The following is an 18157-nucleotide window of genomic DNA, read 5'->3' on the forward strand; positions in this document are numbered from 1 at the left end:
TTTGGCCATATTTAGCAAGGATTTTATAGACAAGGGACAAGCATTTCACATACAAGACTCACGTGGAGTCTTACCAATAAGAACTACTTATTTGCTTTATTAAGAGAGCATACAAAATAATCAATCTTTAATTGCATGCATTAACACATTTTCTTTACCAAGAAAATCTAGAAAAGAACCATTCTTTCATTGCATGCATTCAAATACTTCCTCTACTAAGAAATCATATAAACATTCATATGTATTCTTCAAGAAAGTGAGCAAGATACTTATCTTATCCTCGGATCAACATGCATAACTAACAAATTAAACCACCCTTACCGGAAGCAATTGCTCTACTTATGCAATTAGAAACATAATCTCCTAAGTGTCACACATGCACCAGAGTTACCACTTGATGCTAGATGCAACGAATATCATAACACTACTATGTATCCATTTCAGAATAATGACTTGAAGGAGACATTACGAAAATCATTAACAGCAACACACTATAGTTATCATTTTCCAATTCCTTAAGCATGGTCAAGGGAATACTCACATGCACATCAAGCGCTATCTAGTCATTCCCAAACTCTTTTTTCCCATCTCCGTCTGTCCCTACAGCATGGTCTTCTTCCTTCTCCTTGCTTCCATTTCCTTTGGAAGCATCTATAGTTGGGGAAGGTAATTAGAGTTTACTGACAACTGCATTAGCACAAGTAGTCTATTTATGAATAATTATCACATGTAATTATACCAGGAATGGGTCCTAAAAATGTTACCCACTGAACATGCCTCTCCAATTAAGTTCACACTGGAATGCAACATGCATAAGAAATCCATCATTCCCATAGTAGAGATAAATTCAACCATCATTAAATCGAGGCCTAATAGTTTTTATCTCTCAACAAGTAATGATAAACACATGCCATGCTAATGGATCTCACTTAATTAGCGGGTATTCATCATTAAGTATATTAAGACATAAGCATATACCATTCATCATGCATTCTCATGGTGAATAAAATTAAGAACTCTTCTCATAAACAACTAGAACTATAGCACAGAGAGAGTAAGAATCTATGCATGTGACATCAATCAACTTCACTTATTTACGAATTGTAGCAATCTTAGTCCAATTCAATTAATGCATATACGTTCTATGGGTTAGTCATACAACACTAACCAATCTCAACTACCAATCATCTTCATGCATCCTTGACAAGGCTAAATCAAAAGTTAGTTATTACAATCAAGTCCCACTACTTGACTCATTGAAATTAGTTCATTGTAACTTCAATCATGTTCATTAAATGCATCATTGTTATTGCCATATTTGCAAATCAAAACTTGGTAGTTGTTTGTTACTTCCCTCAATGACTGTTCAATATTGTTCTTACGTGTAATGAGTGTTCAATATTGTTTGTAAGTGCGACAAAAGTTTCATTGTCTTTTATCCTCATCAGGAATCCAACGTTATGAACGTAGTTATGCAACAACTTATTACTTACTTCTCAAAGAAGTTATAAACATGAATCACACCCATCATGCCAAAAGTAGTGTACGACATAGATGAATATGCGACTGATTAAACTCATACCTGAGTTAATGCCTACTGATGGCGTACCTCAATATCCTTTCCGCTTACCAATTCCCAAAGGCGCCAGTATTGTAACCTTTAGCTTTGATACCACTTGTCACATACCCCGGTAACCTCGCATGTAAAAGGTAGGGAGTTAGAAGTTTTTATGCATTTACCACAAGCAATTAGTCAATTCACAACTCCACAAATAATCATTAACCGTAGATATACTATTAATTATTACATCAAGTGAATTGCCATCAAAGACAGTAAGTTTCATAACCATTGCGTAACCTTTACCATCACTGTAATAACATAACTGTCTCATGAATCCATGCATCCATTTCTTGATATCCTTAACATGTTAGATAATCATGTACTAAGACATTATGATTGTCACATCAAATAAAGAACCATCATCATTAAGGACCCATCATTATCAACAGACACATAAGGCAATCACATCAATCACACCATAGAACACGGATATACCCTGGAAACCCCGTAGGGTGAAAACCAGCAAACGTTTAATCTTATTATTAAACGCTCGTGAGGGTTTTCACCCCTCACTCAATGGCTTATAAGGGATTCCATCCCTTAACCATTGTCTTAAAATCTTTACAATGAACTATCACTAAGCTGTCACATAACTAGCTAAAAGCTAATACAATTTACATGTATTCTATTATTCACATACCGCCACATGCAACATTCTTTGTGGCATAAATGTTCTAGCAATGGACATTACTGCAGCTTGATCTCATCTGCATGGATGAATAATCCTTTTCCTGCCATTGTTAAACATTACTTTCCTTTGGCACCAATCGCCATCTTTTCCTGTCAATGTTGTTGACACAATCTTTGCAACAAGATTAGTTACATTATCAATAATCCATTAAACAACCTCTAAAAATGATCTTTATCATCCTCTCATTTGCATGAGCAAGCATCACATGCTACTACTAATACATCTATTCTAGTACATTCTGATTCCTATTTCTCACACATATCTCTCTCTAAGAGATCTAACCATTAGTTTACAAGTCCATGTTTCTTTTAAAACATATAACACAATGGTTAAGTTTACATACTAGGTAATAAACTATTGTTCTGTGCCTTTGCACATGCATTCCTTTCCAATACTATTTCTATTATATGCATTCTTTCTTTCCAAAAATGCAATATTAGCTTCCCTTTCTTTAATATGCCAAGAATGCGAATGCATTATTTAGATCTATTTCTTTAATATGCCAAGAATGCATTATATAGATCTATTTTCCTTTAATATGCCAAAAATGCAATATTTACGTATATTTCTTTAACACTCATTCTCTTCTCCAAGAATGCAATAGCTATTAAAATAACACATATTCATAACCTTACCCAAAATAGCTATGTTTATAAACAATAACACATACTCGTTTTCTCTTCTCCAAGAATGCAATAGCTATTAAAATAACACATATTCATCACCTCACCCAAAATAGCTATGTTTATAAACAATAACACATACTCGTTTTCTCTTCTCCAAGAACGCAATAGCTATTAAAATAACACATATTCATAACCTTATACTTATCTCTTCAGTGCGTCATCAACAAGCTGAAGCTGCTGTAGACATGGAGCGCACAACAGCTGCAGCAATGCAGCTTGAATAATAGCTGACAAGGGAACTGCTCATCATCGACGAGGTCGTGAGCGATCTGGTGGTCCTAGGCACTGCCAGATGAGGGCGACGCCATGTCTTCATAATCAGTTCAGCAATCTGTTTCTTCTCTCTTTTCTCCGCATGGGATTCGAGGTCGTAACCTCCATACCAATCAAGAAAACCTAAGCACCAAGCCGGCTCTGGACCTCGGAGAATAGCATAGCTCAACCTCTGTCATAAGCCGTATACACATGCATCTTAATCCGTGGCCTCCTATCGTTGCTCATAATAGTTAAGGCGATTTCTACCACCTGTGCATTGCCATGCAGCCAATAAACCCTAGGCTTGGAAAATCCTCTTTTTTCCTCAAAATTCTACTAGCCGGCTATATACATAATGGCTTTGATAAATTCTCCGCCATATCCCAAATTCAAGAATCAGTTCTCAATACCAAACATCAGTACCGAATCCAAGAATCGGTTATTACCCGTGGAGAGGACGAATGGGTTCCATGCACCATTCCCAAAATAGTCTCCATAATTAGATTCATGAATACCAGGAATTAGTTTTTTAAACTAATTCGTAATTTTTTAAAGAATTACTACTTACTATCTAGATTTCACTCAGTTATTTAGGGACATTACACTGATTATACTACAGCTTACCGGCCAAATGAAATTTTAACATCGAACAATCCAATTCCCATTAATGGAGATGTTAAATGAATTATTATATCGAAAACAATTTCATGAATTGATACTTCAATCCCCTATATGGCCCAAATTACTAAGAAACAACACTACTATTATTATTTATATAACGACATTCCTGTCATGAAATCTCAACGCTATATGGCCAGCACGCCGTAATAAGTTGCAGCATGTGCAACAGCAGGTAACAATGCTTTGGAGTATGCGACTTTGTTTCTAAAACTTGCGAGTTGATGAGTTCACATTTAAAATTCGAATCTTTTTCTTTTAAAAAGAATTATTATTTCATAACTCAATAATTTATGCTAATTTATTAGCACAGGGATGTTACACAAAGAAACTTGTGTTATTCAACTATACACATCTGTTAGATATGTATACCCAATTCAGGTCCCAGATAATTGCATTCTTATCAACAAGGTGGATGAACCTTATTGAAATCCATATAAAATTGCATTCTTATCAACAAGGTGGATGAGCCTTATTGAAATCCATATAATTACCTTAATACCCAATTCAGGCTCTGCAGAAAGGACCTGTTGGCACCTTTTAGAGAAGCGGCACCTTACTGAGAAGCCCCGCAGAAAATGAGAAATAATTCCAGGTTGCAAAAACAAAGAAACCTTACTGAGAAGCCCGACAGAAAATGAGAAATAATTCTAGGTTGCAAAAACAAAGAAACTTGTGTCATTCAACTATGTCGGCATGTGAGCAGGTCACAATGGTGTTGATTAGGGTGTTTCGTTTGAAGTCAAAAGTGATGCCCAAGTCGATTGGGAGAATTCAAAAGTTCTGGTGAAATCTTTGCTCTGCAGGTCTAGCGATGGATTTATGGCATTTTTCTGGGCACTGGTTTCTGGGCACTGGTTTCTGATTGGGATCTCAAAAAACTTAGCGAAAGAAATGTTATAAGAGTGAGATCACAAATGGATGGTCATGAGCTAGTTGAGCTCCAGAATGGACAGAGTACTGCATATGTGAATCCACGAACCCTAAAGATTTTACGGAAGCCAGTGATAGAGAACCTCCACTTCAGAACATCTTGAATATCTTGAAACAAGTGTACACGATCTTGAATATAGTGTGGATTGGCGTGAATATAGTGTGGATTGGCGTGAGTTCCCAGCATAAGTCTTGAAATTTTTTAAGGAAATTCAGCCTCTCAGATTGCGCTTCTAGATGGAGAGCTTGACGTTGAAGATCCTATTCTGTGTGAGTCAGAATAAGGGTTTCTGTAATTGATTCTGTATGTGAGTTGGGTTAGTTTCCTGTCACAAGTAACTGCTATGGCTACGGAAAAGGTTATCAAGGACAAGGTCGCGTCCTTGAGGAAGGTGCTAAGTGAGAATGGAGAAAGCGGCGCTAAGTGAGAATGGAGAAAGCGAGTAATGAGGGATGAAAGCTTATTTTATTGAATCATTGTAAAGGGATCTAATGGATACTTGTATGAATTTAACAAAATTCAACTAATGAATAACAACAAAAGAATATAGACAGAAAGACAAAAATTATACAAAATTTGACCGGATTGAATAACACACCTTAAATGCCTAATCAGATTTTTTGAAGTTTGTAGTAGCGGGGGATGCAGGGGTAGTCTCTGTGTTCCATTGCCATAGCTTTTGGACCACCACCGCATATTTAACGAGTAGTCTCTGTGTTCCATTGCCATAGCTTTTGGACCACCAGGTTGTTAACAGGTTGAAAAGGGCCGATCCTCATACTGATCCCAAATGAAATTAATGAGGGATTAATGTGAATATCTAACCAGAAAAACAGAAACACGCAAAGAAATTTACTTTTGTTGCTTTTGCTTATTAGAAAGATGTGGGAAAAGCGTATTGGATTCCCTGTTTTAAAGCAATGCTTTTCTTGAAAAAGATAATTTTATGGTAATATTTATTTATTTTATTTTCTATTCCCATCAATATCAATATTTATTTATTTTGTTATTTTAATTATATTTAAAATATTTAAAATTATTATAATATTTAATTATATTATTTATAAGATTCATATTTTATATAGAATTCAGTTTTAATTATGTGAGGGAAATTTTGATAGTTTAATCTCACTTGAAAATTTATGAATAATATTTAAAGAATTAACAATAAATATTTTTAATTAATTATATATATATATATATATATATATATATATAATTTATTATTTTCAAACACATATATAATTTTTTTATTTTCTAAATCATTTTAGAAAATATAATCACAATTTATTTTTAAAATATATATTTTTTAACAATTTTACTTGTCATCTAAATAAATTTTATGCAATGGTTGGGAACCATTATCGTTAATAATTTTGAAATCTCAGTGGTGGTGTATCATGGTATTGAAAGTGCAACAAAAATAATGATAAATCATATAAAACCATGGATAAACATTCTAATAAATTCAAGATTTTTAGTTTTCCATTTGTCAAACAATTTTGACCAAGAATGTAAATTTGACTTGATGAAGTTGTTCTTTCAATCGTAATTGTAAATCTAGCTTTCAAAGCCAAATTGCCCTATTGCAACATTCGATATATGCAACTCCATGAATCTCAAATGATTCTTCCTACATTTGAAGCAAAATTTTTGTGTCCCTTTCGATTACTTTTAATATCTCAAAAATGTCAAAGTTGTAGATTTTTTTAATACAACATCACATGGTAGTTGTTAAGGAGTGTCCATCATTATTTGATATCTCTTTTCACGATATACTCCTAAAATGGCATTCAAAATACTAATTCATGTATTTAGGGATTTGGCAACACAATTTGTATGCACCACCCTTTTTTCATGTTTGAAGGACACATAAGTTGGTGGTCCATTATTTGACCAATCTAGGAGCACACATGAAGGAAAATTTGATAAATATAAAATGGGGGAGGCACCTATCTTAGTAATAATAATTTGGGTGAAATTGCAATTTCTTGTTGTTTAAAGTGAAATTTTGAATGCGTAAATAGATTTAATGCATTAAAAGATCGACAAGCTACTCAAACTATATACACTCCATTCAGGGCATATTGACCATGAAAGTGAATTGAATTTGATCAAGAATATGAAGGGGAACCTGTATCTAGATGTGGAAATCAATAATGTGTTATGTACAAGTTGGTAGAGACTACATAGCACATGCAAGTGATAGTATAAGAAGAGTCTTGTAGAACACTAATAAGAGGTGACCATACTGGCCCTACATTGGAGTAACTAGCATGAAATGTGGGAGAACAACCTACAATTAGAAGAATAAGAATAGACAAGAAATATAGTCAGGAAGAGCATAAAAATTCATCTGTAGTCGTAGGAAGTGAAGTACGTGAGAATGGTAGAATAATTTAATTGCTTGAGAGGCGCTCATATAGGGGTAGATCTCACATAAAAAGTAAACATGTAAATGTGATGACCCCGTAGAACATGTAATTATGAAAAGTTACTGTGGTAAGAAACTAATGTGAATTGTTAATTACTGTTGCTAAATAATATTATTTTATTTATGAAATGGAAAATATATTTTTAGAAAATGCTGGCAGCCTCCTGGGGGAGGATTTCTAAAGAAAAGGAAAGAGTTATGAAACTGAAAAAGAAACTAACCCTTCACACAGGAAAAGTCCTGGGAGGGAAAACCCCTGGGCTGTTGTGACAGACAGGGGAGGAAAAATTCCAAGAAAGGAAAAAAGAAAGAAAGGAGGGTTAAGTCTGGTAAGGACCAGATAACCCTAGCACAGAAGGTGCATGAGTCTTGTTGAGGGCTGCAGGCCTGCAAGACAGCTCGGGGGGAGAATCCAACGTACTGATGGATCTCAAGGTTGGGTGGATAAGAGCAAGTATGTAAAATGCAGGTGAACTTCTGGAGCGTTAACTCTTGTAACTGGTAGACCAGGTATGAGTTATTCACCAGACTCAGATTTCTGTATTCAGTATACTGGGTGTATAGAAGGAAAGTATAGCTGAGTCCAAGTTTCTGTTGTTAACTAGATGGAAAAGTATACATGTAATATTATAAACAGTTTCTATGAGTATTTAGAACTGGCTATTTAAGACAAAACAATCAGAGACTATCTGCTATATACTTGCATATTAACTGTAAGAAATCGATGCATGTTAACTGTAAGAAATCGATGCATGTTAACTGTAAAGAAAGCGATGCATGTTAACAGTATAGAAACCAATGAACGTTAACTGTATAGAAGCCGAAGCATGTCTGTATAAAACCTCACGAAGGTTCTTTAAGACCATAACAGTAGGCGGAGTACTTAAGTGCATGGTGGAAATATGCATTGAAATACTTAACAGCGGAAGATTCATTAGCAAACTATAACAGTAGAACGATTTATGGAAATAACAGGACGACACAGAGATATGTCGTATTTCTACAACAGCCGAGAAACATATTGAAACTTTAGTGCTGTGCATAGTATATAGTGAAGTCGTTACAAAGAAAACTTGTCAGACCCTGTACCTAGGGTTTAAGTTTCATTGTATACGAAAACAAGTAAAAGATAAACACTACATCATCGCAGAATACAAATGAATAATATCAGTAACAGTGTGAAGGCGACATGATGTCACCTGGTAACAGAACCGCTGTGGCAAACGGCCGCTTAACCGCCGTATACAGCCATGAATTAACAAGCGAGTATAGGGCTGTTATAACAAAACCCTTGAATAGAATACGACTCGACTCTGTGAACCACGGAATAACAATAACCTTATAACCAGACGAGTTCAAATACATTCTGGAAAGCACGATCATATGCGTATAATCAAGACAAGCTGTTGATGCAAAATAAAACCAGACGAAGAGCATATACATCGTATTCACAGAGGAAAGGAAATATATATACATTAACACTGTGATAGACAAAACCCCCGAAGGTTATAACGGCAGCCTGTTCATAAAATGTCCAGAGGGCCGAGAAAGACTCTGGCCTCTTCATAAATACAGATAAAACTTGAGAGATTATATTTAATACCCTTGACAGCAAGAGAACTGAAATAAGTAAATATCCCGACTTAAGTCGAATCTATTTGGTTCCGGCAAGGGAGGCCGTGAACTCTTAAAGAAATATACACAATCCTGGGCATAGTGCCAAAATACATACACATCATAAGTCTGTATAAACCAGATAAGACGCAGGTTCCGGCATGGAAAGGCCGACCGCGAATCCTAACCAGGGTTTGGTCGAATGGAGGAACCCTGAGACAATAAATAAGAGAATGCCGTGAGGAACTCCTCAGGCCAAGGAAATCGATACAAGGAGACCCTCAAGTATAAACCCTCACCCATCGGGATAAACCGAGGCTCTGCATCAACTCATGATAGGATAAATACCTGAGAACACCTCGGTTGCATAACCTTTCCTTGAGCGGTAGGAGGACTGAGATGCAATCACCTGTACATAACAAACGCATTGAAGTTAGTCATGAATGTATTAACCGGAACTGTTAAACCCTGCAGTATCAACGCACTGTATATACAAATGTTTTAACAGCTGTAATGAAAACTATGAATCGGCGGTCAGTTTACCTGAGGTAGCTGGCAAGACCTGGCATATGGTGCAGGTAAGGAGCCGCTGAGCTGAGCGAGCGTTCGGCCTCTCCAACAGGTGCAAATGAACCCGGAATAAGCGACTCGGTGGTATATAAAACCCGCTAAACCCTGAAGCGAATGTAAACCCTTAGATCTGTACAAGTGATCCTCACCGTCCATCCGAGTGGAGGATTGGCGCGCGAACCCCGGTGATTTCTCCGAGACTTCACATGGCCTCTGCACGGTGCTAGCCACCTGGCCAAGGTAGGTGAAGACATTTAAAATTTCCGTTCACACCTGGCACCGGAGTTGATCGGAACAGCAAGCCGGTGGACATGATAACCATTGACTTAAACCTTAGATGTGAGGGTCGCCCAATGATTCATATAACAATAAGTCAAGAGGAAACCTTATGTTAATAGGTTGAAATTTATATATGTGTAACCATGGCAGCACGTTCGGTACTTAAGAGCGAATTATATATATATATGTGTAGTTATTCTATGTTCGAATATATGGAGAGTCATAAAGTAATAGGTTTTGCAATTAATTTTTTTTTTTTATTGGTATATTTACCGTGGAGTCGTGACAATGTGGTATCAGAGCAGAGGTTTCAAAACTGTGGCCTCTGGAGCAGTAAGATCCAACTGCATGGAAGATTATCATATAGTACATATATGAGGAAGAATTAATTCAGCTAACTGATTTTCTGTTTATTAATTAGGAGATAAATACAGAAACAACAATCCGCTAACAGTCAACAATAAAGATGGAGGAAATGCAGGGAGCTGACAGCATTCTTCGGGAAAATCCAGAGCTGTGGGTACAGCTTGGTGCAGAGACACGCAGTACCAATCTGGCGATACTAGAAACTGTTCAAGAACTGAAAAGGGAGATGGCACGTCTGCGAGAAGACAACGCGCGATTGACAGTGGAGCAGGAAAGAATACTGAAGAGTTTGTCGGACAGACAAAATCCACCATTAGCCAATCCCAGTGCAGAACAGCAAAGGGCAACTGAGGAGCGGAATTACCCAACTGCACCTGAAATTTCAGAGGAAAAGGAGGACCATTATGATAATGTACTGGAACAACAAACTTCAAAACGACAGAAAATGGAATTGCAGGGGGAATTCCGGAAAATTAAACCTCCACATTTCGATGGGGAACAGGAGGAAGCAGCAGAAGCATGGTTAATTAACATGAACAAGTATTTCCAGTTGTACGAGTATGATCAGAATTTGAAGGCACGGCTGGCCATCTTCCAGCTACAAGGCAAGGCAACTCTGTGGTGGGAAGAAACCAAGATTGTAAAAGGAGTAAATGAGCAGAGTATAATGTGGGAAAAGTTTCAAAAATACTTCAAGGAGAGATATCTAACCGAACGATTCTATGATGAGAAAGCACGGGAATTCCATGATTTACGGCTAGGACAGCAGTCTATGGACGAGTTCATTAATCGGTTCACTTCCCTGCTACGCTATGTGCCATACATTAAGGAGGAAAAGGCCAAGGTGCAGAGATTTGTGAGCAGCCTACCTGCCTATATAAGGGAACGCATTGAGTTTGATAATCCTAGAACAATGGATGAGGCGATTCGTAAGGCAAGAATCTGTTACCAGCAAAACAAACAAAAAGGAGACATTTCAAATAAGAGATGGAATGAAAGAAAGGGCAGCAGAATTGCTGGTAATAATAAAGGAAGTCGTGGTAATGGCAGCAAGGGTGCTGGTAAGGGACAGATTAGCAGAAATGTAGCAAAGAGTACCTTTCGGACTAAACCAAGTGAGAGCAGAATCAGTGAACCACCTGCTAGGTCCGACCTTGAAGGGATGACCAGACCTCCAGTCCAATGTTGGGGTTGTGGAGGACCGCATTATGTTAAGAACTGCCCTCAGCGTAAAGGAGTGGACCAAATATCTCAGATCCAAGAAGCATCGACTGTTGGGGAAGTGGCGCGCAACATACCAAGAATTAACGCAGCTTTGGATGACCGTCAAGCGGAATACCAGCCGACCATGGTGGAGTTTGAAGGTAAAATTTCAAACCTTTCTATAGCTGTTCTTATTGACCCAGGAGCTACTTTAAGTTATGTTAGCCCAAAAATAGTAGAACAGTGTAAGTTACCTTCTGAAAAGTTCAGGAGCCCATGGCTGGTACAGCTAGCCACGGGAGCTAAGAGGCGAGTCTTAGCCAAAATTGGTAACTGCTCTTTCAGCATAGCTGGACAGCCAATTACAGCAGACCTGAATGTACTTCCATTGGGGTCCTACGACATCCTGATTGGTATGGATTGGCTGGAAAAACATTGGTCGTTGGTAAACTGCAAGACCAAAACCATTTATTACAAAGATGACTTGGGACAACAGCAAGAATTTCAGGGAATTAAACACCCTGTACAGATCCGGCCTATCACTGCTTCCCAGCTAGCTAAATGTCTCAGGAAGAAGTGTCAGATTTATGCTATTCAAGTTGGTTATGCAAACCAGAAAGAAAAAACATCTGCACTAGACAATATTCTGGTAGTACAGGAATTTGTGGATGTTTTTCCTGAAGAGGTACCAGGACTGCCCCCAAAAAGGGATATAGATTTTACTATAGAGTTAACACCAGGGGCAGCCCCGGTGTCACGGGCACCGTACCGAATGAGCGTACCCGAGTTAACAGAATTAAAAATGCAACTACAAGAGCTGCTGGATAAGAATTATATCTGCCCCAGCGTGTCACCGTGGGGAGCTCCAGTGTTATTTGTCAAAAAGAAAGATGGAACTCTCCGTATGTGTATAGACTATCGTCAGCTGAACAAGCTCACGATCAAAAACAAATACCCCTTGCCTCGGATTGACGAACTCTTTGATCAAGTGAAGGGGGCAAAGGTATTCTCCAAGATCGATTTGCGATCTGGTTATCATCAGATCAGAATTAAGGAAGAGGACATTGCCAAAACCGCTTTCAGAACACGCTACGGGCATTACGAATTTGTGGTGCTGCCCTTTGGCTTGACCAATGCACCTGCCACCTTTATGTGTTTGATGAACAGCGTGTTTCACAGGTTTTTGGACAAATTCGTGCTGATATTTATCGATGATATTCTGATATATTCTCGTTCCCATGAGGAACACGAAGAGCACCTTAGGACGGTGTTGCAAACTCTTCGAGAACATCAGTTATATGCTAAGTTTAGTAAGTGTGACTTTTTCAAGGAGGAAATCCAATATTTGGGCCATGTGATTACTAAAGAAGGAATTGCAGTAGATCCTGAGAAAATAAAGACTATTATGGAATGGCCCATACCCAAGGATGTAGCTGATATCAGATCCTTTATGGGACTAGCTGGCTATTATCGAAGATTTGTGGAAGGCTTCTCAAGGATAGCCTACCCTATCACTTCTTTGCAGAAAAAGGGGAAGGTGTTTAAGTGGACAGCGGAATGTCAGCAGAGCTTTGATCGGTTGAAGCACTTACTCACCACTGCACCCATCTTGAGTATAGCTGATCCTAATAAGGATTACGTAGTGTGTACCGATGCAAGTAAAGAGGGTGTGGGAGGAGTATTAATGCAGGAAGGGAAAGTAATTGCGTATGAATCGAGAAAATTAAAAGATCATGAGCAGAAATACTCTGCTTACGATCTAGAATTAACAACTGTTATTCATGCGCTGAAAATGTGGCGACATTACCTCTTGGGGAGGAAATTTCTGTTGTTAACAGATCACCACAGATTGACCAATTACTTCAGTCAACCTACCTTGAATGCAAGACAGGGTCGTTGGGCAGATTTCCTAAGTGGATTCGATTTCGATATTAAGCACTTAAAAGGCAAAGAGAACTGGGTGGCTGATGCATTGAGTCGAAAGGTGCAGTGTTTGTGTGAACTTTCAGTCAGCAAGTGGGAAACTCTCTGTTTGAGCAGATTAAATCAGCAGCAAATCAGGATGCTGAATACCAACAATTCAAACAGCAGGTACAACAATCAGTTAAGGAAAAATTACAGGAAGGATATACACTAGACGGTGCTGGCATGCTGTATTTTAATAAAAGATTATATGTACCTGATTCGAATGACCTTAAGAACCTGATTTTGGACGAGTTCCATACCAGCCACTACACTGGCCATCCAGGGTACCAAAAGATGGTCACTGCACTTAGGAAGGAATATTTCTGGCCCAGAATGAAGAAGCAGGTGGTTGAGTATTTGGCAAGGTGTTTAGAGTGCCAGCAGATTAAAGCAGAACATCTGCATCCGGCCGGGCTATTACAACCTTTGCCTATTCCGGAGTGGAAATGGGAAACCATTTCCATGGATTTTATAACCGGTTTGCCACGAACGAAGAAAAACAATGATTCCATCATGGTAGTGGTTGATAAGTTGAGTAAAGCGGCACACTTCATACCCGTGCAGTCCACTTATAAAGCAGTGCAAATTGCTCACCTTTTTATGCAGAATGTGTTCAGACTGCATGGACTGCCGAAAGTAATCATTTCAGACCGGGATGTAAAGTTCACATCCACCTTTTGGAGGACGTTGTTCGCTGAGTTAGGAACACAGCTGAACTTTAGCACAACCTATCACCCGCAGACCGATGGTCAAACCGAGCGAGTAAATCAAGTGTTGGAAGATATGTTGAGGGCGTATGTGATGCTGAAACCAAATCAATGGGAAGAATATTTACACCTGGTTGAATTCGCATATAACAATGGATACCATACCTTGACACAGTTAAGCCCCTTTGAGGTTCTGTATGGGCGAAAATGCCGCACACCCTCAAGTTGGGGTGGACCTGAGGATAAGCTGAGTTTGGGTCCGAAAATGCTTAAAGAAATGGAAGACATGGTGAAAAGGGTGCGTGCCAATTTGAAGGTTGCGCAGGACAGGCAGAAAAGTTTTGCGGACAGAAAAAGAAGATTTAAAGAATATCAGGTTGGTGACCATGTGTTTGTGAGGATCCAAGCCAGAAGAAGCACACTGCAATGGAGCGGATGTGCCAAGCTGGCTCCTCGGTACTTTGGACCTTTTCAGATCTTGGCTAGAGTGGGGCCAGTGGCTTACCAACTCGCCTTGCCAAGCCATATTAGAATTCACAACGTTTTCCACGTTTCTGTTCTAAAGAAATATGTATACGATCCTAAACATGTGATCAAATGGCAAGATGTTCGGGTAAGAATTTAATCCCGTTGTTTTGAACATGCAGATATACTCAACAGAAACTGACTGAAGATATTGATTGTCTGCAGGTCGAACCGGAAGGCGAGGTTCTGGTCGAACCACAGAGCATTCTCGACCGGAGAGAAGTGCGGCTGCGGAAACGGGTTATTACCCAAATTAAAGTGCTGTGGCAGCACTATGGGCCTGAGGAGGCTACTTGGGAAGACGAGGAGCTTATGAGGAAAGTTTACCCGGACTTATTTAAAGGGAATAGACATCGGGACGATGTCCAATCCCAGGGGGGGAGATGTGATGACCCCGTAGAACATGTAATTATGAAAAGTTACTGTGGTAAGAAACTAATGTGAATTGTTAATTACTGTTGCTAAATAATATTATTTTATTTATGAAATGGAAAATATATTTTTGGAAAATGCTGGCAGCCTCCTGGGGGAGGATTTCTAAAGAAAAGGAAACAGTTATGAAACTGAAAAAGAAACTAACCCTTCACACAGGAAAAGTCCTGGGAGGGAAAACCCCTGGGCTGTTGTGACAGACAGGGGAGGAAAAATTCCAAGAAAGGAAAAAAGAAAGAAAGGAGGGTTAAGTCTGGTAAGGACCAGATAACCCTAGCACAGAAGGTGCATGAGTCTTGTTGAGGGCTGCAGGCCTGCAAGACAGCTCGGGGGGAGAATCCAACGTACTGATGGATCTCAAGGTTGGGTGGATAAGAGCAAGTATGTAAAATGCAGGTGAACTTCTGGAGTCTTAACTCTTGTAACTGGTAGACTAGGTATGAGTTATTCACCAGACTCAGATTTCTGTATTCAGTATACTAGGTGTATAGAAGGAAAGTATAGCTGAGTCCAAGTTTCTGTTGTTAACTAGATGGAAAAGTATACATGTAATATTATAAACAGTTTCTATGAGTATTTAGAACTGGCTATTTAAGACAAAACAATCAGAGACTATCTGCTATATACTTGCATATTAACTGTAAGAAATCGATGCATGTTAACTGTAAGAAATCGATGCATGTTAACTGTAAAGAAAGCGATGCATGTTAACAGTATAGAAACCAATGAACGTTAACTGTATAGAAGCCGAAGCATGTCTGTATAAAACCTCACGAAGGTTCTTTAAGACCATAACAGTAGGCAGGGAAAAAGTCCTGGGAAGGAAAAGTCTCGGGGTTGTTGATGAACAAGCAGAGAGAAGAATTCCAAGAGAGCAGAGTGAGAAAAAGAGGTTAAGTCTGGTGATGACCAGATAACCTAGCACAGTGGTGCAAGGGTCTTGTTGAGGGCTGCAGGCCTGCAAGACGGCTCGGGGGGAGAATCCAACAGCAGTGGATCTCAAGGTTGGGAGGATAAGAGCAAAAACATTGCAGGTGACTTCTGTGAATAAGAACATCAGTAGCGGGATTAACCAGGTACGCATCTTCTAATCCAATTATTGATTAGGAATAAGTATTAAGGTGTACAAAAGATTCATAATGAACAAGTACAGGTATTGAAGCGTACAGGTAGAGCAGAAGTTGTATTATTTCCTTAAGTTATAGTGATGGGTAACTAGGTAATGCTTACAGTCTTTAAACTGTTGTGAATGAAAAGTGTAACTGTAGCGGCCACTGTAAACTGTATTTATTTAAGGGTTACATAGTTATTCTGCGCTCAGAATAGAGACAATCTGAGAGCTGTTGGGGTAGTTTGGGAGACTGTGTCAATTAACAAGTAAGGAAACCTGAGTATCAACCGAATAGAAAAACTTAAAGAACACAGACCTGGAGGGAAGGGTCTGGAAATACTGGAAGAAATAAGCTAGTTAACTACAGTAATCTAGCACAGACTCGGTGCTTGCAAGTAAGCAACATCATTATACAAACTCGTGTATAACTGCGAATTAAACTGTATAGAAATAATCATTATGATAACACTGTGTAAAGCTAAATAGAAAGATGTGAACGAGATGTGATGTATACGAACAGTAAAGTATGAGCCAACGCTGCCAGAGCAGAAATATCATGTTCTACTAGCAACTATATAAAATATCCTGTAAAACTAACAACTGTGTAGTGGAATATTACTCTGGAACGATGCCGTGAAAAGAAGCATCATACAGATCAAAACAGTGGTACTCGCGAAACCGTAACCATAGAAACAGAATAAGTTACATGCACATATAACAGAGTCAAGTACCTGAACATATTGTATAACGAAACCCTCACATAATGTTGAACTAAGGCAGCACAGTAAGAACATAATGGATTAATAACTATGTGCTAACCCAGCAGTGGGTTACCATATCAGATGTTCGCAGAAGGGCGGCCTCTGCACCCATATAACGAGTATAGGGCTCACCCAAATCGCATGTATATATATATATATCAAGACTGTGAACAGAGCATGTTAATATAAAGACTGTGAACAGAACATGTCAAATATAAAGACGGTGAACCGAGCATGCGTATATATATAAAGAATAGGAACAGTTATTCGAAGAAATATTGCATGTGAAACCCTCAATGGGTAAACCATAGTAAGCCGTATGACAACGAACCACAAAAACTATGTAGTCATGGATTAGATAGAAAACGAACAAACAGCGAGGCACGATACATATAAACCTCATTTACACCGGCAATGCAAGAACGAAATGATATTTAGCCTCTATTGATAGAATATGTGAATAGAAACTGTATTTATTAAGAAACTGTGGAAACACCCCTGTAGCCGTGAGAGGTCCTGACAGGGTAAAATGCGGAAGCCGCAAGTATTACAACTATTAAATAACAGAACTTCATATAACATTACATCTCTGTCAATGGCTCGGAAGAGCGTTCAGATATACAAACATTAACAGTCAAACTTGAGACCCTAACTGTTCAATACATAGACACATAAATGAAGGGCGTAACGCCATAACCCTAAGGTCTCATGCGGATCAAACAGGCATAAAGAGACCGCCTGCTAAGCGCACAAGAGGTTGGACATGGTGTTGGACCTGAGACATTAGGCATAAAACACAAGCCCTGTCTCAGCCAGAGTCATCGCACATCAACACAGTAAAACCGTAACAAAGATAAAGTATATAGTGGAGTAAGCTTACCTGTAAATGCGCGTTATCCAAACCCTCCGGCACGCTGTGGAGACCATCTATGGACAGCATCCGACCTGTGTACATCCGTCTGTCAACAAAGACCACAGTCAGGGTATGACGAGGGTTCCAAGCTTATATACAAAACTGACTGGTTAGCTATGAAACTTAAACATCAAATAGTCAGTGGAGTGAACCTTTACCTGGCAGGAGGATGCAAACCGGAGGAGTTGCAGAGGAACTTGACGAAGGAGTAAGGAAGCTCAGCTGCAGCAATGGGTGCAAATGACCCCAGTCCGACGATCCCGGTGGTTAAATATGGATCGACAAACCCTAAACAAAGCTGAGCCGTCCGATGATAAGGAGGGATCACCATCGTTGATGTTGGCGGGATGGATTGGCGCGAACCCCAGAGCAGGTCAACCCTCCACGAGACACGTGACAGCACGTGAAGATG

At 38.9% G+C, this 18157-nt stretch overlaps 1 long non-coding RNA gene across 1 annotated transcript; it reads right to left on the reverse strand.

The window, feature by feature from the left end:
- Positions 1–17420: 17420 nt before the first annotated feature.
- Positions 17421–17956, reverse strand: LOC149169996 (uncharacterized). Its single transcript, XR_016259439.1, has 3 exons — positions 17904–17956; positions 17713–17791; positions 17421–17607 (listed from the first exon to the last, which is right to left on the reverse strand). It is a non-coding gene; the product is annotated as an uncharacterized LOC149169996 (long non-coding RNA).
- Positions 17957–18157: the final 201 nt, after the last annotated feature.

This window comes from Pinus tabuliformis, chromosome 4_2 (genome assembly GCF_031772625.1).
Source record: "Pinus tabuliformis cultivar Carrire ecotype Pingquan chromosome 4_2, CPIR1, whole genome shotgun sequence".
Lineage (NCBI taxonomy): Eukaryota > Viridiplantae > Streptophyta > Pinopsida > Pinales > Pinaceae > Pinus > Pinus tabuliformis.